Source organism: Amblyomma americanum, chromosome 11, assembly GCF_052857255.1.
Source record: "Amblyomma americanum isolate KBUSLIRL-KWMA chromosome 11, ASM5285725v1, whole genome shotgun sequence".
NCBI classification, from domain to species: Eukaryota; Metazoa; Arthropoda; class Arachnida; order Ixodida; family Ixodidae; genus Amblyomma; species Amblyomma americanum.
In genome coordinates this window covers 118499149-118526952 of record NC_135507.1, presented here as the reverse complement: position 1 = coordinate 118526952, position 27804 = coordinate 118499149, and the positions used below count along the sequence as shown (strand labels likewise).

At 47.7% G+C, this 27804-nt stretch overlaps 1 pseudogene; it reads left to right on the top strand.

Moving 5' to 3' along the window:
• Positions 1 to 24263: 24263 nt before the first annotated feature.
• Positions 24264 to 26081, top strand: LOC144111400 (uncharacterized; annotated as a pseudogene).
• The last annotated feature ends 1723 nt before the right edge of the window (positions 26082 to 27804 follow it).

Genomic DNA, 27804 nt, shown 5'->3' with positions numbered 1-27804 from the left:
AGCCAAGCAGAATACCCTCGGCCCAGCAGCACGTCCAGTGCGCGTGCTCCTTCCCTCCCCTTGATTTTCGCACTGCTTCGCCTCGGCACCACTGCATCAGGCTGTGTACGCTGGCGCGGTAATATTAAAAACACGGAAGGCTGTACACGAGCAAAATCCGCGTTTGAAACCTTGGCTCTCAGTGTTGTTCTGCTATCTTCTACCTGCCCATTTCCGTTTCGTCACTCGATTCGCAGTAATTCATGTCCTCTTCATATCTGCTCATCATATTAGCACATATCTAGTTCTTCAAACCGCGCTAAAAAAAACAAGGGCGCACCGAAAGATACACATGGGCGCTTGTGTGTACGAGTGATCTGCCACCAACTCGCCAAAGCTTCTGCATTGGCTGTACTCGGGGACAGCTTTGTATGGCTATGGAGTGGCAGCTACGAACGTGCGCTGTAAGCTTAACGCTTAGCTTTCTCCTTCGTGAACGTGTGATAAGAGCGCGCTTGCGAAAGCCCTGCGCCTCGCCCTCGTAGCTTCCACTGGATAACCACAGAAATATGTCTCCGACTATAGATCTGCCGTTCCAGAATCTGACAGCTTTTAAGGCGACAGCTGTTGGTCCCTCAGGCCTCGATAACTAGGGCGCGGTTATATTCGCATCACACGCAGCTGCGAGAGGAGGCACACAAAGAATATCGCCTGAAGGGAGAACGGTCAGGGCAATCCAACGCTATGAAATTGCTGAGCTGTTCACCAAACAAGCATGAAAAATTTCTGAGGTTGACGTTGCTTACACTCTTTAGTGATTTCTTAAATATGGATAATTTCTTCCAAGTATGTAGTCACAGACTACTGCCAATCCATTCGAAGAGATGAAGATGGCAGAAATATTTTCCACATATTTTTCATCTATTATGCAGATAAGGCGGCGAGAGATCATTGTGTGGAAGAAAGTGCATTTGTAAGCGGTGACAGCCACACCGACACAGAGGCCTCAAAGGCAGCAAAACGACACTTTTGGGGCCGCTAACGAGGTGAGCGCATTAGTAGGCAGAAATTGTAAATAAAGGCGCAGTTTCTACATAACTGACCGTGACCCTCACTAATGCAGTGGTGGTGTCGAGGTACAGCATTCGTCACGCATGAAAGAGGAACACAGTTCGAACCTCGCTTCCAAGGCATTTTTCTGAGGGTTAAAAACATCAATCAATCAATCAATCAGGTTTATTTCACATCAAGGATGTGGGGAGCGGGGACAAAAAGCCTATAGAGGCTTGACGGAGGTCCCCGCCCCCTACAGCAACTACATTGTGCACAAAAACCCACAATCACTCAACGGTACATTATATGTTATGCCTGTGACATATTTAAAACAAAAGCACATTGCATCGAAAATAAAACACGTTCAGGGCATCAAAAAACACATAACCATAAAACATATCACGTAAAGAGGGAAGGCATAAAAGCAGGCTGAGTTAGTACACTAAAGAAAGAAACTATATGCTGTTACTCTTCACTGAATGCCGATGAAATTCCATAAATAGGTCACGGGCGCGGCTTTGTCTCGGGGTCCAGAGCCGAAAACAAACCCTCTCACCATTCCGGGTTTTGACTCCCACCTACCTAATGAATGCACCCATTAACCCCGTGCCCTCAGTCCCACCGGCTGCCAAGCAGATGACAAGGGCGGCAGACGACCTGTGACACAGCGTAGTGTGCTAAGGATGCCTGAACCCAGACGGGCCATCGATGTAAAGTGAACCCCGCAATGCTTAATGCTAGAACCTGTGGGCCTGTACGGCCCCTTTTAACCATTCATACTACGAGCTCCGCTCGCGTGCGCTCTTCTCCCGACATCCAGGCAAGAGCTGATGCGATGCAACTGCGCATGACCCAACAATTGCTCACGAAGCGTGACGCTGACAGGTGTTTTATCGCTGGGGACGTGAGACTTGAGAAGGGCGGTAAAAGCGGAACCATGCGGCGCGCGGAGGAATTCCTGAGGGAGAGCTGCTGTGGCTCCGTCACGCTGTCAGACGAGATGTTCAATGTTGAAGAGTGGCGAATTCCCAGGCGGTCAAGCCACACTGAACCCATAGCGAGTAGAGGTGTGCGCCGAGGCATCGGCGCACCGCAGTCGACTGCCCTCGCTGCGCCGCCGTCGCCGAAGCAAACTAGACAGTTTTAGCTGTGCGTACGCAACGGCTTAGCGTACGCAAGGAGTTTGCGGGGACGGTAGTGCGCATGCGCTGAACGCAAGCGCAAGCCTTGCGTCTTGCGTGCGTACGCTAGCCAGCGGACTTTGCGTTGCGGCGCTTGCGTGGCTTGCGTACGCAAACGTTGACAAGATGGCGGCGCCCTGCTCGCCCGCTTCGGAATAAATACATGTCGCCGCTGGATTCTCCGACGCAACAGCTCGCTCAAATGATAGCGGTTCGCATTTTATTTCGCCTAGTCTTGCCCAGACACAGCGGTATAAGCGATAACTAGCCCATGTTTTTCAGATAATTCGGTGATTTTCAAGCTCCTAGGCCTAAATGTGTGCAGTGTGTTTTCCGCGTAGCAACGCCACCTGGCGAAGCTGTTTTCCGGCTTTTAGCCAGTTCTTACATTTTCTTCGGTTTGCACAGTTTTTCTTTTTGGAACAAAAAAAGGCTCACAATGCACTCACGCTAGTTATCAGTATTCACGGATGAAATTTTCTTCAACAGAGCGTTGATGTGCTTTGACGTCCTGTCACTAGATGGCGCTACGTGCGCCTGAAGGACGCTACGGCTCGGCCAGCTAAAAATATAGACAAGCGTCAGGCCGTGACGTCAAAGAGATGCGGCGGTGCTGGCGTCACCAGTGACTCGTTGTGTAGGCAAAAAGCGGGAGCTTCCGTATTGGGTGCGCCACGCTTGCGTGTTTTTGGGCACAATTCACTGCGTGCCGACAAATTGTGGTGCGATTGGTTGAGCCGCAATGCAGAAGAAAGGAAGCGGAATAAGTTTCCACAAGTTTATTGCAGTCAGATAGGCGCAAAAGCGACGGGCAGGGACCGATGAGCAGGTCAAGTTCGGCGACGGATCGGCTTCGCGGCTAATTATTACTGCCGAGCTCGTTTCGCCCCTTGGGTAATTATATTGCATTTCTGAATTCAAATCTAATAAGTTGGTTCGTGTTTCTGAGTTCGCATCGTTGCTGTTCGGTCGCGTGGCAAACAGTGCAAAAAATCAAGTAACACCTGCCACTCGTTCTCAATCTGTCGTGCTCTCAGCATATGTTTAGGCGCGATATTCCGTGTGCTTGGGATTCGTTCTCAATCTGTCGTGCTCTCAGCATATGTTTAGGCGCGATATTTCGTGAGCTTGGGATCGTAAACTGAACGCAAGGGGCCATTTTCAGACGCTTATCCCCCGGACAACGTCCCCATCACTTCGCGCGCAAAAAAAACAACAAAAAAAACACAGAAAGCTGCCGCCAGTCGCCTTCACCGTTCACATCGTGCTGAGCTTGAAGAAGCACCGAACTAGGGTAGTAGCACGCACGACGGTTTTTTCTCTGTTTTCATTTTCGCGAATTTCAACAACTTAGTCGCTTCAACATTGGTCCAACGACGCTAGGATCTCGACAAAGTCGCGCAGTGTTATTTCCTAAATTATTTGAATTTTCACACTGTGTTTCGATCAGAACCTGGCGAACGCAGCAAATTCCACGCCAAAAGCCACTCTGATCAAGCAAAATGCACACACATGAATAAAATCTAAAATAAGAAGCAAAATTTTATAGCTTAGCAGATTCGGCGTAAACTTCGCTTGGAGCTCGAGGAAAACGTCTATGCATGCGCTCGTGGAGCTCTCGGATCGCATTTGCCTCATTCAAAGCAGCTATATATTGTTCTTTAAATTCCAATGTCTCCGGAGTGAAGTGGCTCGGTGAAAATAGGAAGCACATTACAAGGTTCGTCGTGTGATAAAGTTGATTCGAGTCGTGCATCACGTCGTCCTATCTTGCACTAGCAATCTGATATGCTTTATCGGCCCATAAGTTCAGAACTGTTCACGATTAGTTGCTCCCCACACCTCGCGCTTTCACCCGCCGTAGTGCTGCGCTGTTGCTTGTCGCCAACAAGGAGCGCAGAAGCGTCCGATGCAGCGCTCCGCCTACTAATTCCTCCCGGCGAACAGGCTGAAAAAGTGCGGAACTACTCTCCGGGCATCAACAAAAATGTTTCCATCAAGAAGCGACGCGCACGCTTTGAAATATTCGCATACCCCAGTTGGTTTCGAAGGCAGAGTCTCATGGCGCAGTGTAGGCGTGCTGCGTTTTGCCTACACCCCGTGTCGCTGCCGACCGCGGCGCCACCTTTGTTTACAAACATGACGCTTGTCTATACTTCGGAGCGGACAGCGTAACGCACGCAGCGCCGTAGCGCTTTGCGTACGCAAGTGCTTGCGTACGCACAGCTAAAACTGACCGGCACGCCGCCGCCGCACTTGGCGCGATCGGCGCGCCCTCTAAATATGAATAAATATTTTTCCCCGGCATATCTAGCTGCTTTTGAGATTTTTTTTGCTTTGTTTAATTCTTTTCTTTGCCTCAGGCAGATACTCATGTAAAGGAGTTGAGCAATCGAGGAACACAAAACAAACAGAAGCAACCATACTCTCCGCGCGCCTACGCATGCGCATCTTCACCAGACAACGCAACATGGCATTCCGAAACTTCCTCTGCAAAAGCGCAGCACGGCGCAACCAGAAGAAACAACTTCTAGGAACGTCGGAATCGCGACTCGAGGGTCATGGGCACTGTGGCTGCGGGTGGAACCGGCGATATATCCCAAAACGGCGTGAACGCGTCGTAGCATATCTCAACAGGAGATATTTTCAGCTGCTACTGATGCAGAAAGAAAAAAATATTTTTTCTATTCCAGGAAACGGCTGTTATAAAATATGTTACTTGAAACAAATGCTGATTATTATTCGGAACAAGTGGTTTCACAAACTGTCCAGTCGGAAATAGTTGTGTTATAAATCTACTGATTGGTTGACAGGTAAAGGGTCGAACCATAAGCAAAGGTTGGTCATAGATGAGGTCTTGTTCTTTTTACATAAAAGAATAATGTATAAATGCAATCTCATTAAGGACAAGTGGAAGTACGATTAACATATCGAGTATCACGTGCATCAATGCCGGCTTTGCAATTCTAGACGAATTCACTGACTCTGCGCATTAGAAAAATAACGGAGGTATATAAAAAAACGGAAACAATTGCGACTACGGCGCCGAAAACAAGCAAGGTTCTGCACGTTCGTGGAGCAAGAAATATGTAAACACAATCAACATACGCGCTTGAGATATGTGCCTCATTTTTGTTTAAGTATGTGGCACTTAAAAAACAAGATTTTCAGAACATTTTGCTTTTCTCTCATCATTCAACCCGTCTGTATTCTGTCCTCTCAGCCCTTAGTAAGAAAATCGCTAAAATTTCAACTAGTTTAGCAAGGAAAGCTGTAGCGAAACAGCTTTTAAATTAATGCTTAACTTTCCACGCCGCCAGCGCCGCCGCCGCCGCCGACTAGAAGCGACCGCCACGCCGCCGCCGTTCGAAACCGCCACGGCGCACACCTCTAATTAGCGTGTCGTGAATCCAGCGCTGGCTGCGCCACCTGTCGTCGCTCTTGCTAAGCGGTGATGGGGCTGCTCCCGCTGGCTTGCTGCTGCGTCTGTCTCAGAAACTACATACATGCATGTGCCGCCATACGCAGGGTTTGCGGATTCAAGTGACAATCGGGTAAGCGTGCTATTAATCGCAGAGGCAGATTTGGCCTTGGAAATCACGATTTTTCTTCCTGGGCAATTCGGGCGCGCTGTCTTTTGTTTATGATGTGAGTCGCAACCGAGCCACCGCTAAATATCGCGAAAAAAAAAAACTACTCTGAGGACGTGATATACTTGAGTCTATCCCTGCCCCGGTTTTCTTTAACTAATGAAGAGCTTTACGCGTTTAGGCATTGTTCAGAGCGCCTAACCGTGAAACCGCGCGCTGGTATGGCAAGCTTCATTGGTTGCTCTAGGTGCATGACATGGGATGTCAGCGTTTTTTACTGCCTATTTACCTGTGTCATGTACTGTGCCGTCGCATGCTGCTCGTCTGGCTAATTCCTCTGCTCTCTATTAAACAGCTACATTATCTTTACAACATGCGGATCCCCTTGCGATTGTACTAACATAGACTTCACTACACCTGTGCAGGATTCTGCGAACGCATGGTACCTGACGCTGCTGCACAGCTCATAAAATAAGTTTACTGAAAAATGAAACCACAATTTACCTATTTGCTTGCAGTACTTTTGGTTGCAGCGGACTAATAATGCTCGCAAAATATAGTGATTTTGTTTCTTTTATCTTCTGTGTTTTTTATTGAGTGAGAAGTGATCTAAAGTATGTGAGGTGTAACATCCCCAAAGCGCTCATGGGCTATGAAGGATGGCTTAGCGGAGGGATCTGGATTATGTTGAATCTTCCGAGGTTCTTTTACGTGCACTGGCACTGTACACCGCGGGAATGCTTTTGCATTCCGCTTCCGTCAAAATGAGGTCGCCGCGATCAGCGTTTGATCCCACGGCTTTGGGCTCAGTAGCCACTAGTGGGTGAGCGGGCGCCTGTTGCGCTGTGGCCAGGACTTTTTGAGCGGACGCACAGTGCAAGTGTGCGCCTACCTCTCATTTCTGCTGCTATAGAAATATCCTTCACTACAAAACACGGATGAAATCCCAGCCACTAACTTGAACCGCTGTGGCTGCGACAAGCCGGCAAGGAGGTCGGCAAACGCGTGCGCGGAGGAGCGCGGCCAGCGGACCCCGCGGCTGTTTTCAGGATCGGCCGCGAGAGACAGAGGGAATAACTTTTATTTCTAAAAAGGACACCGGAGCGGATTGCAGGTGGGGTGCTCAATCCAAGATTCCAGTGGTTTCCGCCAAAGCTTTAGCGATGAGACTAGCGCCTCCTGGTGTTCCAGGGTGCCGCTGTCCACCGTCACCTCCAACTGCTCCAGCGCCGCGTTGTGCGGCTTTATGTGGCTCGGTTTCGCTGAGCATGTCCATGTATATAGCGTGAATGGGGGAATATCGCCACAGCAAGGACATAGATGTGCGTATAATGTTGGGTGAATACGGTGTGAGTGGGGAAGATTGGGGAAAGTAAGTGTTTGGATGCGTCTTAGGTGGTAGGAGTCCGCCGGGGAAAGATTCTTATGTGGCGGGGGGTAGATACGCCTATTTAGGCGGAAGGTCTCTAGGCGGTTTGAAGAATGGGTTGAGATGGAGTAGAGCGGAGCCGTGAGGGAGATTTCAGTGGCGCCCCTACTAAAGACCCTACAGGCAGCGCTCATGGCGTATATTGACGCGAGTAGTTACAAGGCCTGCAGCCATGTTTGTTGCATCTCATCATATGCGTATCTATGCCGCGTCCTGCTGTTCAGGTAGCAAAGTGTTTTGTTATTTATAACGATCAGATTCTTGTGGCTATTTACGGCTGTCAGCTTAGCATGCTGTTTTCAGAAGCCTTTCACCGCATGTCGTGCGTCGCGGATACAAATCAGACTGTTCTTTATGGGCGCTATTGTTGTACAGTAATGAACCGACTGTGAATGCAGTTCGCGGGTGCACCACTCCTCGGACGAGACCATGGGTCACGGGCCCATTCCCCGGTATGCGCGGCCTTCATTTAACGCCAAACTGCGCTTTTTACTTGTGGTTCGGTTCGCAGCGCGGATCAGTGTCAGCTAGATTTTTTTCTCTTAGCCAGTTTTTTTCGTAATTAACCGTACGTGGCTTATCAATCGCTTTGCCGTACCTCGCAGTCAAGTGGACAAGACCGGGCATCTCTGTGTGCCGAATCTGTGGAGGTGTAATTTATGAGAAGCATGGCAGCAGCCTTCCTTTTTCATAAGCCGATTGTGTAGCCTGCAGCCTGAGCAGCTTAAGTCAAGGGCGTAACCCACAGAGATGTTAGCGCACAGGCGGCCGTCACTGCCTGCAGTCTCATCTGCTGTGCACTAGGCTGCAACCTCGAATCCTCTGTGCGAAGCAAACACTTGATATATATTGTGAGCCGCGGCCTAATTTGCCAGTGGCAAAGTATGAGGTGTACGCTAACAAGAAATCTGTGTCATTTCCTTTGCTGATTAGAGGGCTACCGGAGCGCAAAGGCCAATTTCGGACAGTGCTTTGCTGACGTGTATAGTTCCGCTCGCATTAAAAGGATTTACCACAACTTGCAGACGTGCAGAGCGACAGTTCACACCAGAGATTAAAATTTCAGAGAGGGCTTTCGGGGCGAGTTGTGGCCACCTGCCTACATGATCCGCATGAAAGGCGCGTTTTGCGCCAGAACTAAAAGCGAAAACGATAGCCTCCTCGAGTTTATGGGCCGTTGCCAAGAGCTGCACGCGAACTGAACATGCAGTACCTCAAGCGAGAAGGTTGGTCATGAGATACAACGGCACCATCTTATGTTTCAGCCACATCACCGGTGCCGTCCCTTGCAGGATTTCGACGACATGCCGACAGAAGTGGCCCGCATCGAGACGACATTCCGGGCGGAGCTTCACTAAAAGGCAAGTCCCCCATTTGCGGCATCCCTCGACCCATCATGTGCATGGGTCGGATCTTCGCCAGCACACGGCTCGGCGTCACAGGCCCACACTGATTCACCGTCACGGGATGCACCCGGGAGTGAGAACCGGACCATTTCCAGCCGTCTCCAAGGACAAGGTGTCCTTCGTGGCACACCACCCAAGTCAACAAACGGTTACCACGGAGGGGGATTTTCCAGTGTGCCTAAGTCACGAATGTTAGGGCCATTACAAGACCCAGTGCCCGAGTAGGAGATTGGCAATGGGGATGCTGCAGTGGCAGCTGCTGACTTTCACGGGGTGGAAGGCACAACGTGCACGCCTCATCCGGCAGAAGTCTACTCTCGCGGGTTCACAGACACAGCGTCGGCGCCTCCTGCGGCAACCACCGACCATCACACATCGGCAGCCGCAACGAGTCCACCTACTTCGGAAGCATGATGAAGACATGCAACAGAAAACGCAAGAAGGACGGCAGTGAGCCTGGTGTTTTGGTCGTCACCGCATCCTGCTGCCAAGAAGAACCTGTTCTAAAGGAGAGCGACGGAAAACCTCAGGTAAAGCGGCGCAAGCGAAGAAAGGGAAAGAATTGACCCTACTTTTCCTAATCACCACCGACAACAGTGGTGGTGGCGACGGCCGCTCCTTCGTCAATGCCTTCGCCGCTTGAAGTACGGCGCCTGGACCTCTGAGAAGAAGAGGTAAGCTCTTTGCCGTCAACTTTACATCCCTATGATGCCCGCCTAGACAAAGCACCGTTGCTTGCGGTCAGAATCGGCGAAATGGAAGTGCCAGCTCTTTTATACACAGCTTCTACAGTTTCCGCTTTCGGCGATCACCTCAAAACCTCCTGCAAAACAAAAGGTCTATAGATGAAATGCGTAAATACTAGTACAAATGTAATCGCATGTAATCTGTTCACGTAGTGAGCGCAACGTCAGCAGGTCTTTTGAACGGTTACCATCCACGGAAAAAATCTAGAACAGAGACTCCTTCAACTTCAATAAATCAATTTATTCCAATTTCCGTTACAAAAACTTCGGGCGCCTGGAAAAGCCGCAGTCATCACGACCGTTTTACAACTTTCACCATACCTGCAAAGCGGAAGTTTTGTAGCGACTAAATGGCTCACATAAATTCGCACGTAAGAAATTCGTGACACGCCGAGAAAGAAGACGCAATTTACAAAAGCAACATTTTTTTGTCCTCACAAGTATTAAGGCATCAAGGCAGGAATGCTTGTACACAACATTTATACTTCAATGCTTATTTGTATATAAGGTAGAAACTACCTTACAAACGCATTCCGAATAGCAGATACATATATAGCGCGTAGAATTTCATAAAATGGCGTGTTCGGGTATGTAGGAATCATATATTTTAGAGTAAAAAAGCCATAGTCAGTTCTGCACCGCGATAAAGATAATTTAATACATTTTCTTGCCGTGTATAGCGTCTGATTTTATATAAGGGTCAAAATAGTAGAAAAAAATGTGCACTTTTCGGCTGTTATTATCTTATGGGCAGACGCACGCTTCTAGCGGAAAATTTTGTCTATGGGTATTATTTTTTAACGCAGTAATATAAGGCGTGTCGGTGCGGCATATGACACGTTAAAATTACGTAACCTCTTTTCTATAAAATTTCAAGATTCAAAAGATCAGGTCAACTACCACACGATTGTAAAAGCGGTAAGGTCGTTCCAGTCTTCAAATCGGGTTAAAAAAATTCACCGTTTAACGACCGTCCCATTTCCCTTACCAGCGTGCCTTGCAAACTCATGTCATCTACTCCAATGTGATGAGCTTCCTCGACTGTCACAACTTTTTTCATCCTGCGTAACACGGTTTTCGAAAAGGCTTCTCATGCGAATCACAGCTGGTCAATTTTATTTATGATTTGTAAGCTATGCTAATCTTGACTCTAATCTACAGACTGATGCTATTTTTCTGAACTATACAAACGCGTTCGACAAGGTTCCTCACAAACGCTTAGCACTAAAACTTATCTTTAAATGGATAGAAGAATTCTTGACTAACCGCTCACAGCAGGTCACCGTCAACAACCAAAACTTCGATCCTATCCCAGTAATGTCAGGTGTTCCGCAAGGGTCTGTCCTCGGTCCGCTTCTGTTTTTAATTTATATTAACGATTTAACAACGCAATTACATAGTAATGTTCGCATGTTCGCCGATGATTGTGCAATATATCGCCAGGTTAATAACGCTTCTGACCAAACATCTCTTCAAGACGACCTTAACCGCATTCAGGAATGATGTGCCAATTGGTTAATGGAACTTAACCCTCAAAAAATGTAAAATCTCGTCCTTCACGCGTCGCCGCAACCCCTTTCACTTCCCATACTTAATAGCTAACGTCCCTGTGTACCCGGTTCTACCATACAAGTACTTAGTCATTACCTTGTGTAGCGACTTGTCCTGGAGCTTACACGTTACGAACATCATTTCGCCCGCAAATAAAAATCTTGGATTTTTAGGACGTGATCCCCGCCAAGCCTCTAAACATGTGAAGTTATTAGCGTACAAATCCCTTGTCAGACCAAAGTTAAAAGATGCCGCACCCATTCGGAACCCGCACCAAGCTTACCTTATAAATGCACTCGAATCAGTCCTAAACAGAGCAGCCAGATTCATCCATTCATCATATTCTTGCGACGTCAGTGTGTCAGCGTTGAAAGCTGAATCCCGCCTAATGCCCTTATCATCTCGTCTCCGCATTGCCAGCTTTTGCTTGTTTCATAAATTTTTCCATAGTTGACTAGGCCGTGCACCCTACATCGTCCCTTCAGCCCGCATATCTCATCGCACTCGTCATCCTTTTCAAGTTTCCCGACCTCGTGCCCGAACTACCACCTATGCCGCATCATTTTTTTTTCCGTACTGCAGCATACTTGAACGACCTAACCAACGACATCGCAGCCATCACGTGCTCGTCCAATTTTGCCAATAATGTTACCAGCCATGTTTCATTGTGTTAATACTTGCTCATCAAAATATGTGTACCCAGGCCTTATGTAGTACCCCTCGTGGGTGTTTAAGGCAATAAAATGAAAATGAAATAAAATGTTGAATGCGGTAGTTTTTGCCCAAACAAGGAAGCAATACGAGACATAGTGCTGCGAAGCTTTGTAATGTTAATTTGTTCGCTTAAGGCTGCCGGCACGCGTCTTTATTGCGTAATTTTTGATGCAAGACGCTACCAGGTTTATCTTGAAGGATCGCAGGTAGATGATCGCCTCATGGTCAAGAAAATCTATGCCCACTTCGCGTGAATATTGCTGTAGCTCTACGCAGGTCGCAGAATAGATATGTCCGCTGACGGTCACTTGCGCAGTGCATCGTCCCGCTGTCGCAATGAGGTGACCTCCTGGGGAGCTGATTTGTGGGCCTTCCCAGGCGGTTCGTGACTTTACTCATCTGTGCGGCGAATGTTCCATTCATCACCGACTAGTCAGATCCTGTGTCGACTGGAGCGGTAACTTTGCGGCCGTCGATAGCCACTTCCAAGTCGGATGTCGTGGCTTTTGCGTTGCACGTCGTCCTCGATGTCTGGTCATGGCTTGGTAGGATATGTGAATAATGGGTAGGGCGTGTCGTCGAAGCTTTTCTGAGTGGCAGCGTCATTCTGAAGTTCGATAGTGTCGTGGTTGAGCTCCTGTTTGTATGCGGCATCGGCGTAGTAGATGGCGGCGTTTTCATGCAGCTTGGTCGTTGGCGGATCTCGTTGTTTCGCTGGTGAGCAACCTCACCTCTACAAATTGCTCTCTTTAGTTTCAGCTACAGGGGCTAGCAGACCTTCATCAGACAACTTCGTTGCAGCTGCGGCCCGGTGATGAAAAACGCGTGCTGTTCGGCGTCGGGGAGCGGTATAGACTGCTTGACCACACGTACTCTTCTCTGCGCAATTAGTCGCAGATTTCCCGTGGTCGCTGGCCAGGGAGCGGTAGTGGGGCGTCGATGGAGAAAACGCGCAGGCTGATGCGTCTGTACGGGCGGTGACAAAGCATGTGGCGAACAAAAACAACAGTGGAAGCACAGTGGGCAGCTGTCGGGAGTCCTGCACTCGTGACATTCTTTTAGTTGTTGCATGGCTGGTAAAGTTAGTCGGCGTGCGGAATCTATAGGGGGCATCGTTCTTGGAGAGATGGTTCCCGTCGAAGAGGGCTTGGGGGGTCTCGTCGGGGCGCAGGACTGCGCATTGAGGCTGCGTAGGCCACCATGGCTTCAGCTTCCGTTGGAGTCGGCGGTGTCGGGGAGCCAAGCACACGCTTTACTTCTTTGTGGATGATGTCCATGAGGGACGCCACCCGAGTCTGCTGCGCGGCAATGGCAGCAGTCGGTGAAGTTCTTCCCGAATTTCGCGTATTAGATCCCGCAGGTTATCCCCACTTGCAGGGGTATCATTCGAGCGTCTTGCCTTCAGCACTTTAAGTGGACGGTTGTAATGACGGGTCCGGGCCTCAAGCGTCTTTTCGACGGTAAAAGCTTCCACTAAGAACTGTGCGACAGTTTTTGAAGGATTCTAGATCAGGACAGCAAACTATTGCTTGTTTTCGCCACGCGTCAGAAAGGTCAGCTTCTTTTCTTGAATAATGTCGAAATTGCGCGCCTCAAAAGACAATTCATTTCTTCCACATACGCACTCATGGTCTCGTTTGGGTGTTGAATTCTTGACTGCAGCAGAACCCCTGCTCTTTCTTTCCGTACGATGCTGGTGAACGTTCCCAACAGCTGCTTCTTGAAGGTCACCCACGTCGTGAGGGAAGGCTGGAGGTCTTCAAACCACGTTCTGGCAGGACCATCCAATGCAAAATAAGCGTTACGAAGCTTTGCGCTGTCGTCCCAGGCGTTCAGCGCTGCCACACAGTCGTACACGTCTAGCCAGTCTACTACACCTTTGTGCGGTTGCTCATGAAAAGTTGGTGGCTCAGGAGGCTGGCGAGCACGAGGGCATTGGCTGTGCACCAGTGTCATTCACGGGGGGGGGGGGGGGGGGCATTGCCTCCAGGATAGCTGGCCAACACCTCCACCAGATGTCACGTAGTGTTGTCTGCAGTCCGAAGACCAGGAAGGCCAACGAAAATGGCATCCAAACAAAATTGTTTATTTGGGCTGGCTTGCACCCACAATGAATTGACTGAATCACTCGGCGGCGCCGTAGCAACAAGCATGCTCGGCGGTCGTCGAACACGCCTGCCGCTCTCGGCGACGCTCAAACTAAAGCTGATGGCGAACTTTGGAGATAAAGCGTGCAAAGTTAGTAGAACATTCTGAAACAATGTAGAGTCATTTCATGCAGGCTGCGATCCTTCGGGATAAACCTGGCGCGTCTTGAATCACAAATAAAGCGATAAAGCCGTATGCCGGCGGCTTTGAACACGAACAAATAAACACTGCAAAGTTTTGCGGCATAATCAATCAAAGGAAGCATAATAAAGATCCAATTTGTTTTCACTGCGAAAATGCAGTGATTCCGGGAGCTTGTCTTGACCGATCTGCAGAAGGCGTGCGAGAACTTTACTGTTGTTGGCACTCAAGGACACTGTAGCGTTAAAAACTGCGCCAATTGATATGAATTTTTCGATATACTGATTGGTAGAATTAGCAAAATAGACGAGTGGCGCAGTGGCAATGTGTTGTCTCTTGTGTTGGGTTAGATAAGAAACCCTTAGTATTTGTTTTGTACATTTTAATGAGGTTAATGATGACCAATCATATAGTGACTCGAGACTGTATTTGCGGTGCTGTTTACTCTGTTAACGTTAGGCGAGGACGAAAACAGGCTGGTGTCGCCTGCGTATATAATGTATTTAACAAGACCACTGATATTGCATATGTCATCAATATCCATACGAGTATGTTGAATAGAAGTACCTGATCCCAGAATGCAGCCCTGGGGCACACCGCTCCTAATTTTTTACATGTCCGAAGAGCACTGATTTAAAACATACCGGCAACGACCGTTTAAATGCGATTTAATGAGACAGAATGCATGCCCACATATACCGTAATGGTCATGTTTGGAGAAAATATTTATTTATTTATTTTATTAGTTCAACCCTGCAGGCATTGCGGCACAAGCAAGAGAGGCATAAGAGATATGCAAATGCAACTCATAAATACAAATTGCAAATACAGTTGTTTCGGGGACATAACAAAAAGAAAACTGTAACACAATTCTGGCCGTATCTGAGCAAAGGCCGTGGAAAAATGCTTAAAGGAACAGTGAGGAGAACTCTATCAAATTTTTTGTTACAAAAATCTCATAGTACGGCCTTTCATGGCTTTGTTGCAGCTTGTCCGGGAGCGAAAGATGCATTTATTTCAAAGAAATTTTAATTCTAAGTTGAAACAGTTTTTTCCACCGCTCCGATTCAAACTCGAGGCACTCTTATGACGTCACGGCGTCCACTTATGACGTCATAGGACAGAGTGACGTGAAACGTGATGTAAACGCAGACTCTATTATATCTGGCGGCTAGCGGTGCGGTCTAGCAGCTGCCGAAATGAAAGCTACCACCGCCGCACGTTGAAGGCATCTATCGGGGGTCGCTACCGTCGCTTCGTTTGCGTTTGCACCGGCGCCTTGCCAGCGTTACGATGGATCCCGTTCCCGAACCCGCAAACGAACTTCTCGTAAAGACTCCGGCCTGCATTTCAGCAACCTCTGGCCCACAGAGCGCGCGATGCTTTTGAGGGAGCACGGTTAGGTTAGGCGCCGGTGGGTCGTTTCCCTCTTCCGCCGTGAGCAGCCGTTGCTAAATATATATCGTAAACGCAGTGAGGGGGAGTCGTGAGGGGCGAAGACAAGGTCGGCAAGTCGCGCCGTCGGAGGCTGTCCGAGGCTTTGGGGCCAATGGAATGTGATTCCTTGAAAGGCGCTGTTGCACGGTGCAGCAGGCGGCGTCGAAGAGGTTTCGCACGGTTGTAAGGGCCAGATTATTTATTTATTTTTTGCCACAAAAAACGGATGGGTGCTCAAGGGCGCTCGCGTTTAAAATTGGCGGCTTGAAAGTAAAGCCGACGCCCGACGCTTCAACCGGTTCCGCGCATTTCCGGAGGTACGGGCTCCACTGGGTCGGGCTCTCTCGCCCACTTGCATGTACCTTCAGATGTGTACTGTGAATGCATTAAATTAGCCGAGATCTAGAATAGAACAGCTCCGCCGAACTGCCAAATCTATTGAATGAAGCCGCAGACAAAGAGTTGGAGGAGAGCGGAGTCAAGGTCTCTGCAGGTTCCAAATCTCTTTTTCTTAACTGCCTTGTAATTTGTCTCCCGTCCCTAATAAACGATTTCCGTTAAGTAGTTTGAAGTTGACTGGCACAGCCGGGAACGTTTCGCCGGGCAAGCGTACGAAAACACAAGTGCTCTTTATACTGCTAACTGCCTTGTACGATCACCGACCTTCGCGCCATCATAGCTTTTCATTGACCGTGGCGATCATCTGACCAGCCATAACTGGCTCCTTCAAAGGTTAACGGCACTTGAAGCGGCACTTGGAGTTCCTTTGATGTTCGGCGCTTGTAAATAGAGGAGCGTCAATAACAAAACCACGGGGCACGCAAAGCTCATAGAGGCGAAGGGCTATAACAAATCGAAACTATCCTGGCCGCCAACCAACGGTTTTCTTTGCTTCCAAAATTCAGGTTGTCATTTTTCTGTCTTCCTTCTGGGATAAAAGTGCACTATCGGTTTCAAAAGAAAACTTACGTCAATATTGAACCGCGCAACATTCCTTTGTCAGCCTCAGAGATTCATAGCGTCCATGTAGGAAGGAAAATTCCTCCAAGGTGGCGTCTCTTCTCCTATGACGTCATCACGCTTGTACTTGCGAGATTGGCCTGTGGCGGCGATACCTGTATTTTGGGTCTTGCTATTTTCTATTCTACCATAGCTTTGGTTTCAGCAAGAGTGGCGTTTTTGTGATCAGGAGTTGGTATTCTGTCGATACAAGCCAACTTCAATTTCTCCTCTTCGTCCCTTTAAAAAACCAATCGCAAACATACGGGTCTGCTACACGAAGAATATTTCCAGAAAAAAATGCATTAAAATTTGAGAAGTAATATAAAATGCAAAATATGCGTGATGTTACCAATTTATACCTTCAATCGCATCAGTGCTGCGTAGTAATGATTGTGGGAGGTTGTGTGGATAAAAATCTTTGCCTAAGTCGCCAAGCACGCCTAAGGTTTGAAATTGCGCTTTAGAGTTATTTAACACGTATTTTTTATGTATCAAGGAATGCTGTGTTGATCTATCTTTTGTGAATTCATATTGGCAGCTGGCTATTAGAGTGTGTAAGAAATTGTAGTAACGTCGATGCATTATTCGTTCTAACCGCCCAGAAAACAAAAGAAGTACAGATATTGGCCTCCAATTTCCTTGAACGTTTTTAGGTCCTTTTTTTATAAATAACCTTGACTTTGGCTGACCGCACGCCTGCAGGAAAACGTCCTGTATTAACCGCGGTATCGTGAATATATTTGAGGCAAGGCATGATCAGTGACTCTACATAGTTTACGGACAGACTCTGAGTGTTACATGAGTCGAGGCGATATATTCTTTAATTTTTGCGCACTGAATAAACCTGATCTTTCTCTCTTGGCCCCAGAATAATTTATTAGCCAAGCCTATCACCAAAAAAAACCCAGAAATTCCTGGATTGTATACACAGTTTCCAACGTCAGAAAAAAGAGTTGAAGTCAATAGCGAGGGGACAGCCAGCTAGTATTGCCTTGTGTTAGATAACTAGGCTCATCAGGTTCTGCGATGTTATTTCTATTTAGGAGAACATTTAGGCGCCTCCACTTTTCTTTAGGGCTGCAGGACAGATGTATACAACAAATTGGTAGAATAAGCACACCTGGATGTTATAAATTCTTTCTTCATATGGCTTCTCAGAAACTTATAACTGATGGAGGGTAGATGTGTAGGCCAGTTGGTGAGACATGAAGGAGCTAGACACCGCAGCGGACACGGGACAGAGAAAGAAGACGACACAAGGCGCCTTGTGTCGTCTTCTTTCTCTGTCCCGTGTCCGCTGCGGTGTCTAGCTCCCTTATAACTGATTCACTGTGGGTGCACCACGTGAAAATAGAATAAAGCAAGCAATAAAGAGACAACACAGACAGAGCTCGTCTGTCGTGTCTCTTTCTTTTGTGCTTTCATGTAATTTCGCGCTGTGCCACCCACAATTAAATTTTACCAACTCGCCCAGCTATCCCCCCTTCTTCTCTTATAACTGGCTAAAAATTCGAGGATATGCTTTTGAAAACAGCAGAAAGTTTGCTTCTTTTTTACCAGCTGTACCAGGCGAACAGTGATCCATGAAGGTATAATCTCACCGATATCGAGACAAACGTTATAAAGTCGGAGAAACAGCTGAAGGAGCTCATTATAAGCATCATTGGCCTCTGAAGCACAGGCCGCCAGCGCACATTAGGCAAATTGGAATTGACGATGAAGAAGTCTAAGACGCGCATAACTGGCACTCGGGCTCATTGGACACCTTAGCCACGCTTTTACGTACTGTACTAAGGGGTGGTGTCCAGCTGCAAAAAAAAAACAGTGCTTTCGCGAAATATTTCTTGCTCAGCAATGCTAGACCACCAGCTATTTTTGAAGCGGAAGCTTTACTGGCCTAGTCAAGCCAAGTTCATCGGCACCGCAATTTGACTTTCCAGTGGAGGATAGATAGAGGTGAGGCAGCCACTTGACATACACGTAACTATTTGCCTGGCCGGGAGCTTTGGCTATGGGCGAGCGGGAGTCGCATCGAACACAACCAGCGTTCCGTTGAACGCATCAAAGTGCACCGGCGTTCTCAGCAGAACCTCCTTTCATGCCCTGCGCAAGCGATGCCGGCCGACGCTTTCCCGCTCCAATCGGTCAAGGTGTGTGACTTCACGTCACGGAGGAAGCAGGCAGCACACCTGGGATGCCTCCTTTCCTCCTCTCTGCAACGCTGCGACGGCGACGGAGCGCACATCTGCCGGAGCTCGTCACGGCGGCCGTTTCCACGTATACAAGCAACTCTCCGTTGAACGCATCAAAGTGCACCTGCGTTCTATGCAAAACCCACTTTCTTACACTGCGCAAGCGACGCCGCGTCTGTAAGACTAAAGAATCACGCATAAAGAAAAATAAACGACGATAAACAATGCAAAACATGGGTTCGTCTTCATTAGCCTAACCTACATTAAACCACAGCACAACCAAGCATAACAAAACATTTCGCTTCCATAACCACGCTTAGCTGAGCTAAACTGCTACCATTTTTATGTTTGCTTGTTCCGAACTAAACTCATTCCGTTCCGCAAGTATCCTTCGATAGTTTCTTGTGACACTTTCAGTTCCTGCCTTAACTGCTCTTTCAGATTTGACAGATGGGCTCGAATTTCCTCTTTTACTTTCGCCAAATACTATGGGACCGGGCGTCTGCCCCAGCCCAGCTGAATTGAAATGTGACTCGTGTGGCAAGTTGAATCCCGGCGAAGCACACGATTGCGCCCCAAACTTGTGTGGCACGCCAGGTGAATCACCACACCTGCTCGAGGGAATGCAAAGCAATGTTCCTGAATCCGATCAATAAGCCTAAAAAATATGAACATCTCAGCGATCAGAAAGAGAAAGCAACAACCAGTGCACCAGCAAGAGCTACGTGTCAGCAGTACGCATCAGCCGAAAAGAGCAGTTCGACAAGGAATCCGGAAGGGCGGCCTCCAATTCTACGTCCAGGTCTAGGTCAATACCTTACGCTAGACAGCGTCACAACTCGTCAGGCCGATCCGGAACGAAAGGGTCAAGATATCATAAAGAGCAGGAAACCACCAGGTCGATCTTCTTTGCACCTCAGAGGGATCCACCTGCAGAGGAGACGCCACGCACACTGGAACTTGGGCCTTCTTCTGAGAAGCAAGAAGGCTCAAGAAACACCGTAAAAGTGGGCTATGCTCGGTTGCCTCCATCCTCCGCTGGAAACACGATATCTAAGAAATTTAACGACCTGCAAGCAGAAATTATTCAGCTAAAAAACACAGAACTAAGCGTTTAGAGATGAACTTAAATTGGTCAGGCTGCGGTCACAAACAGCTTCCGAGAATACACCGAAAACCCCGCCAAACTCACAGTCAGTTTATGAGCGCGTCATTTCAGAGCTGATGGCTGACACAAGGAAGCAGGCCAAAAAATTCCTAAATGTTGTCCAGATGGTCAAGAAAGAGCTCGCAAACGAGTCCGCCAAAACTAGCAAATGCATCAACTCCCCGCCCGCCATTGCCAAAGTCCGAGACGAATTGAAGTCTAAACTCAACGAGTGCAACTTCCGAAAAAGAAGATCCAAATACGCCGACAGGAACCCCCTAATCATAAGACGAATAAGAAGCATGGCACATCGGAGACAGGAAACAATTTGGCACTGGAATTCTCGGGTATTCAAAAAAAAAAAGAAGCAAGCTTTCAATTTTTTATGGTCACATCGGAAACGACGCCTGCTGTAAAAGTACTTCAGGAAAAAATACGGTTATCAGCATAAAGAGGTACAAAACGTTCCAAGGCGAGCATAGCCTAGAAATGCTTGTTCACAAGGAGTTTACCGCAAGGCTGCAAGAACAGCTAGCCAAAAATATAAAACATGCTTACGTTCAATTTTTTCCTAAACACAGGGGACCGGTACACGCATTTTGCACATGGTGAACGTGTACAGTCGCCCCAGGGACTCATGTCATCAGATAGCCATGCTATTTAAGAATTTCGTTACGAGGGAAGGTAAGGAGCACCTCGTCATAGCCGCTGATTTCTATTTGCCCTATAAAGCATGGGTCTACCACTCTGACACCCCGTAAGGTAGGAGGATCTTTGAGATCGCTAGCAGAGGAGGGCTGAAAATCTTAACGGACCCCTTAACGGACCCCTAGTATCATCTGCAGAGACAGCTGTCCAGATCTCACGCTTGTGAAAAACTGTCTGCAAGCCACCTGGTCTAACACTGGCGGGTCCCTGGGCAGCCATCACTTCATCATCCCCTGGGCTTTTCAGGGAGTCAGATGCCGGAAGCCATAAAACAAGCCTGATATTGTGAAATGGGACAAGCGGAGAGTGGAAAGCGCCTGTCTTCCGGACGAAGTTATCACAGATATTGAGGCATGGACAGCGCTACAGATGGAAACCATGTCCAGACACTCTCTGGCAGTGAACACCACGGAGGAAACTCCGGTGGTTGACCCACACCTGTTACATCTGTGAGAAGCCAGGAGATCTCTGACAAGAAGGTGGAAAAGGCAAAAGCTAAATCGAAAGCTGAATATTAAGACTGCAGAACTCACCAAGAAAGCGGACGACTACGCTCATAACCTCGCTAACCAAAACTGGCTCAAGCTGTGTGATCAGCTCAACGGTAGAATGGGAACGGCTAAAGCATGGGGACTCCTCAGATCCCTTATAGAGCCTAACTAAAACCAGACAGAGAAGACAGACATGCTCTGTAAGGCCTTGCACAGCTATCAAGGGTATAACGAAGCGCTCAGTGCAGAACTCTCACGGAGATTCCTCGACCTGGGATCCTCCTACCCTCTCCCTGCGTACACACTGAAGAGAAGGACCAGGGCGTAGCGGTTGAGAAACTGAAGGCGGAACTTGAAGTCATCTTTAAGAACACCGCCCCTGACCCAGATGAGTAACACCAAGAAGCTCTTTAACATGGACACCTCCTTAGGACAACCAGTGAAATATTTCAATACGCAGTGTTAGAACAAGGGTCACATCGCCGACTCCTGGAAACAGGTTATGGTACGGTTTATTCACAAACGAAAAAAGCCATACAATACTGATCATTTGCGACCGATATCCCTCACGTTGTGTCTGGGTAAACTGTTCGAGACGGTCGTGAACGGCCGGCTGAAGAGGCTCCTGAGGAATAATGATATTCTCCCGGACACGCTGTACTTGTTTAGAGAGAAGCTATCTACATAGGTTATTCTCCTTCGTATCAGCGTGGCCTCCGCTATCAGCTCCGGCAGCGCGCCGTTCCTCAGGCCGTCTCATTCGGCGCGTAGCGCAGTGGAGAAGTGCAATTATGCTAACTCCGTAACACGCCGCGAGGTGGCGACCTTAACACAAGGCTCAAGTGGCGCTTGCCTGGCCGGCACTGCCTTCGATTTCAGTGGCGACATCAAGCCTGTTGGCATGTTTTCACGCAGAAGAACAGTGAATACGAAGTCAATTTCTTTCGACTCCTTCTTGCAGCTACAAAGAAGTCGAGGTAGTACGTTGTTAAACAGTTACGGATTGCTTTTGCATGCAGCTTTAGTGGTCGTCTAAAAGCCGACTGGGGCAACCGAGGCTTTTACCGCGCAACATTTCGTCCAGATTGCATGCCATCGTGCTGAATGGTTTCTTTTTTTTTTTGTTGCAAAAGTTCCCGCGCTGTATGACAAAACTCAGGTCTGCTTTTTGTGCCTTTCACCCGATTTTTTAAAGTACTGGGCAGCTACTTTAGAGCGAAGCTCTCTCTGGCTCGAACAACGTCATTAATTACGTAAGCGCTCGTGCATTGTTTATACGCCACCACGAGAGTCAGATGTTCTGAGCTCTGCTTTTTTGCTCTTGAAGCGAGAACTTTTTGCTGGGCTTTGTTTTGCTATGTTGCATGTGTTCCTTGTAGGTGCGAGTGGTTTCGTGTAGCTAATATGATCCCACAATTAAGTTATTTTCTGTGTGATGAAAACTGCATCGCTTCTCTGTCATGAGCTTCGCACCACAATCCTATCTGCTTCTGTATTTTTCAGATAAATGTACTGCTGCGTACCTTTCTGCCACTCTGACAGAAAAAAAAAAAACTGGGAATAAGTTTTCACGAATTTCCCGCGAATTATGATCGCCGCCAAGCATGGCTGAAGGCCATATCAAGAAAATATTTTGTCCCAAATGACAAGTCTGCTAACAGTGTCGTCTGCAGCCTTCACTTTTTAGATTCGGATTATACTTTGGGGTCCACAAAGCTGCGGCGCCTGAAACGGGATGCTGTTCCGAGCGTGTTCGCGGGATGCCCAAGCCACATGCAGCCACAACAGCCGCAAAAAAGACTTAAGTTGGAGCGATTGACGCAGAATTCTACTTCAAACCAAGATAGGGCATCAAATTTATCGAGCGGCCCTGATGAAGCTGCTGGTTCAGCCTGTGGTCGCGAAAAAAGCACTGGCCATTCGGCAACTTCTGCCTGCTCGTTTCCTGTAGTGTATGAAGATAGCCTGATTCATGCACCCTTGTTAGGAGATGAAGAAGCAAGTCCTAAAGGTGCAGGATATGAGAAACCAAGTGCACAATATGCAGTCGGTGAATTACAGCAGTCTAGTGAGGCACTTGATTGCGCAACGCAAACGACCGATGACCTTCTTCCGCGCAAGCAGTTGTATTCAAGGAATATAAACCGAATGAGAGCGCAATTGTTCAAGAAAGCAGATGCTATCGGGAGACTGCAGCAAGAAAACAGCCGCCTAAAAAAGAAGCTCAGTGGTTTTGAAAACCACACTCTCCACTCGGCGTTGAGAAAGTGCTTGAACAAGGTCGGCACAGCCCAGTTCTGCTTAGAAGACTACCTAGCGGAACAGATCGCCAATGCGTCACGGCAACGGCCCGTGTGGTCTCCAGACTTTGTCCAGGGATGTGTAGTTTTCTACTACTTGTCCCCTAAGGCACACCGTTACATACGCAACAGAGGACTGTTGAAATTGCCTTCAATAAACGCGCTACTTCGCCATGTTGGCAAATCCAACAGGGAAAGTGGGATCGCACCATTAATGAAAGAACGCCTAAAGCAAGAGGTGGGGCAGCTGAAACAGCAAGCGCGGTTTTTCTCAATTATTGTGGGTGAAATGGCTATAAGCTCCAAATGCATCTACGATAGTAAAATGGACTGCTTTTTTGGTCAGCAAACTGTGAGAGAAGACGCTAGGACAGGAGAGAATGTAAACAACATCGTGCTTGCCAACAAAGTGCTGTGTTTCGTTGCAACAGACGTGTCCACGTCGTACAAAATTCCTTGCGGCTTTTCCTTCACTAAGCGATTAAGTGGAGAGCTCCTGTATCAGCTGACAAAAGAAGTTATCGCTGAAGTTGAAAAGTGTGGCCTCTGCGTCGTCCGGATCGTCACGGATAACCTCAAGATGGATTTCACAATAATGCGCCACCTGGGCAATGGCTCCCTCAAGCCAGTGGTCAGTCATCCATGTGATCCAGAAAGAAGCCTATTCTTGCCCTTTGACCTTTCTCATTTTATAAAAAACGTGCGAAGCCTTCTTCTGGACGGGGAAATGACAGGTGGCGGTCAGCCAATAATTGGAAAGTTTGTGAAGCAGCGCTATGTCCTCCAAAAAAACGAGATTGTGAAACCAGTTCGATTCCTGACACAGAAGCACATATAGCCAACTAATTTTGAGAAGATGCAGGTAGGCAGAGCAGTGCAGCTGTTTTCAGATGGCGTTGTCTCAGCGTTTTCTTTTTTGAAAGATTACCCCAGTTACCATGCTCAGGCAGAACAGTTCAGGAACGCAGACGCAACGATATTGTTTATGAAGATGATGCAGAAGTGGTTTGACATCCACAATGTGGCCAACCGAACAGCACATGTGCATATGAGAAAGCCTGACCAAATTCACTTTTTTTTGCGATAGCGACGAACGCCTACAGTGGTTGGAGGAGTTCCCAGATTACCTCGAAACTCTCTGCAATGCCTGTAAAAGGAGCGGTAAAAAGTTTCTCGGTGCTGAAACCTACGAAGCTATCTCGCTGACAAGCAAATCTAAGGTATTATGCATTAAGTACCTTCTCGAAAGCGGCTTATTTTATGTTTTAACAAGGAACTTCTCGAGCGACCCCGTCGAGCTCCTCTTCAGTTCTTTGCGGCAAATGGCTGGCGGAAACGACTGTCTGGATGCAAGAACCATGACATTTAGCCTGGAGAGGATTATTGCGGACTGGCAGCCTGTGCCCATCCCAAGCTTCAAACGTTGAAAACGGACAGACTGTTTTGAGGTAGGTGCATGTTATTTGAGCTCCGGGACGAGTGCTCATAGTTGTGAACTGGTTGTCTCTTGTTTCCAAATAGAAAGCTTATGACATTTCAGGCCCTTGCACAACTAAGATTTCACGATACGAGCAGCTACTAGTTTTGTAGCCTGCCTGCTGACTGGAATTTTTTACAGTTCAGAACACACGAGCACGCAAATCCTCCTGTGCCGATGGGCAGTGTGTTACAAGAAGTTTTTGCTTTTATGTGGCTGCTGCTTAGTAGTGGTGGTAACTGTTTTACATGTATTGCAGTATGCATGGTGCCTCCCTGAATGTGACGCCATCCGAACTTGATGTTCCGGCTGAAGCAGCAGCACAGGCAACCACGTATGATTCGACCGAGACAGCGCATGTTGCCCCAGCCAGGTATATCTTGCATCAAATGTTTCTCAGCAGCTTACGCTTGGCTGGATCGCTGGACTACTAGTGCTGTTCTTTTGCAGCCTACAGCGATTTGTCTAATACATATATTTGGCTGATATGAAGTGTGCATATTTTTGTTTCAGGTTCAGGGGAACTGAAGATTTTGTGATGCACATTGACGAGCTCTTCACATCCCTGAAAGCGATGCCTCGTGAGTGCACACTCGTTCACCTACTCCACCAATGTGACGTGCCACCAAAAAGCGATCATTTCGCGTTATGTCAAAGCTATAACAACTGAGCGGTATCAATGCCCAAAATTTGAAAATTTTGAGGGAATGCACGTTGAGTGGCGACATGATAAATGCCATATTTGGTTTTTGCACAAGCATTGTCTCTACATGCTGTCTAAAATTTGCTCGGCGGATCTTTTTTATAGGTTAGTGCCAAAAGCTGTTTTTTTTTTGTGCTCTCACAAATAGGAATACATTGCAGAATGTCTAGCTTCATATACTAATATGGGTACGTTCTATTTCAGTGCAGCGGCCTCCATCAACCATAGCAAATGCCAGCATCGCTTATATAGCAGGGTTCGTGGCGAGAGCAGTTGAGGAGCGGAGAACATGCAGCTTCTGCCCTGCCCTCCACCGGTCGGATGGACCCAGTGCCGCGCTGATGGGGCTTATTGACCTGCTGTCAAGGGGCGGGCTAACATTCCCAAAGTCGGAATTAGTCACGCTCCTTGTGACCGTTAAGGAAGCTGTTGACATTGCCCTCCCGCACATAAAAAAGAGCAACGTGCGTCAGCAGCTGGCTGAACTGTTATTGCCTCGACTGGAGCAGTGCCCCCTTTTCGTTTGCCCAGCAAGGGATGACCACGCCGCAAGCACACTATCTGTAGTGTTTGATGAGTTCATGATGCCACTCTTAGCCAATGTCGGCGCTACTGTGGCAGACAGGGCTGCTTACCGCAAAAAGCTGGCCTGCAAGCCACTGCATAGGAAAGTGCTCCGTGTTTGAAATAAACACAATGCAAAAACGGATGCCAAGCAACATGGCTCCGATTTTGTTTTTATAAATAAAATGTAATTTTTCTTCAAATGGTTTTACCTGTCCTCCTGCCAAGCTGTAGCTTCGGCGCTTTAAACCCTCTTTTTTGCTTGCCGCGCACGAAAAAAATAACGATACTAAATTCGCCTCAGTTCCAACCAAACACAACGTAAAAGAACCTTATGCATTGCAGGCTTTTATTTATTTGGGGATACTGCTTGCCTCTTTCGAGGCTGTAGCAGGATTGGGGTATAATATAATACATTTGAACACGTCACGAAAGAGCCATCCACAAAAAGGAAGCCCAACGTTTGAGTGGGGCAATGCATTTAGTGGCATCTGCAAGCGTTGAAAGCTAAATATATTACACGCATGTAAGTACAAATCACATTTGTACCATTTGTAGAGGAAAACTGGCAGAACTCCTTGATCTCTATATATCAAAATTAATTTCAGGTTCTAGACTAATATGTAAAAGAACTGCAGAATTAAAATAATCCTCTCGGCTCAACTGTAACTGTAAAATGTTCCGCGTCTTGAAACCATGCACGGCTACAGAAATAAATAAAATTGCCTGCGTGTTATGAAAGGAACGCTCTCATGACGATGTGCCTCACCCCGGTCCTAAGTCTGCGTCATAATTTAGAAAAGCAATTGCCTTATTACACCAGTCAGCTACTTGTGCTGTGCGGTAATTTTCTAGTGCGCGTCGCACAGAGACTGCGAAAACTGCGTTTTCGTCCTCTGTGCCCGTCCGCATCAGGGAAAGCGAGCCTTGGGTTGCGCGCGCCACGGTGCGGCGAGAGGAGCAGTCACACCGCATTACGCTCTCTCCGTGCGAATGGAATGGCCGGAGCAACGGCGCGCCGCCGGAGCTGATCGGGGAGGCCACGTATCAGAGAGGATATTCTGGACAACCCCGGTAGATGTCAGGTCAAGGCGACCCTTGCGCTCGGTGTAAAAGGGGCATTTGACAATGTCGACCACCAGAAAACATTTACTGCAGGAGCTTAACAGAATCAATTACAGAACCTATTACAATTTACAGAATCAAGAAATTACATTTTGTACCTATTGTTCTTTTTTAGTTTGTTTTATTTTGTTTTCTTCATGTGCTAACTATACCTTGTATACATTTTATCTAAACCTTGGCTTGAAATTCTACAAACTGTATCCGCCCCTCCCCTCTGTACCGTACATCTGTACCCTGAGGGTATCTTAAATAAATAAACTGTAGCGACCGTACATATAATAACGTGAGGGACTTTCTCTCTAATTGCAAAGAGTCAATAAGTATTGGTGATCGGACCTCCTCTCGTTCAGTCTAGGTTCAAATCTAGGCACTCCACAGGGACCGGTCTTGCCTCTGCTTCTCTTCAACTTGACCATGCGGGAGCTACCAGAGAACCATAATACAACATTTTGGGCGAGTTGGTTACCTACATTCATTATTACAGCGCAAAGACGGCACAGAACAAGAAGGGGACACAACAGCGCTGACGGTCAACTAAGTTTTATTCGAGACCAGTAGGGTTTTTTATACCACCTGGTGATCAAAACAGGAAAAAACATACAAGAATAGCTGTAGGCATGCGCAAGGGTACCAGAACGGCGGTTATCCGGCACGTGTTAGATTACACATTCTAGATATTTCATCTCTTTCTGGGACAATGCCACGGATGGTGCGCTTATG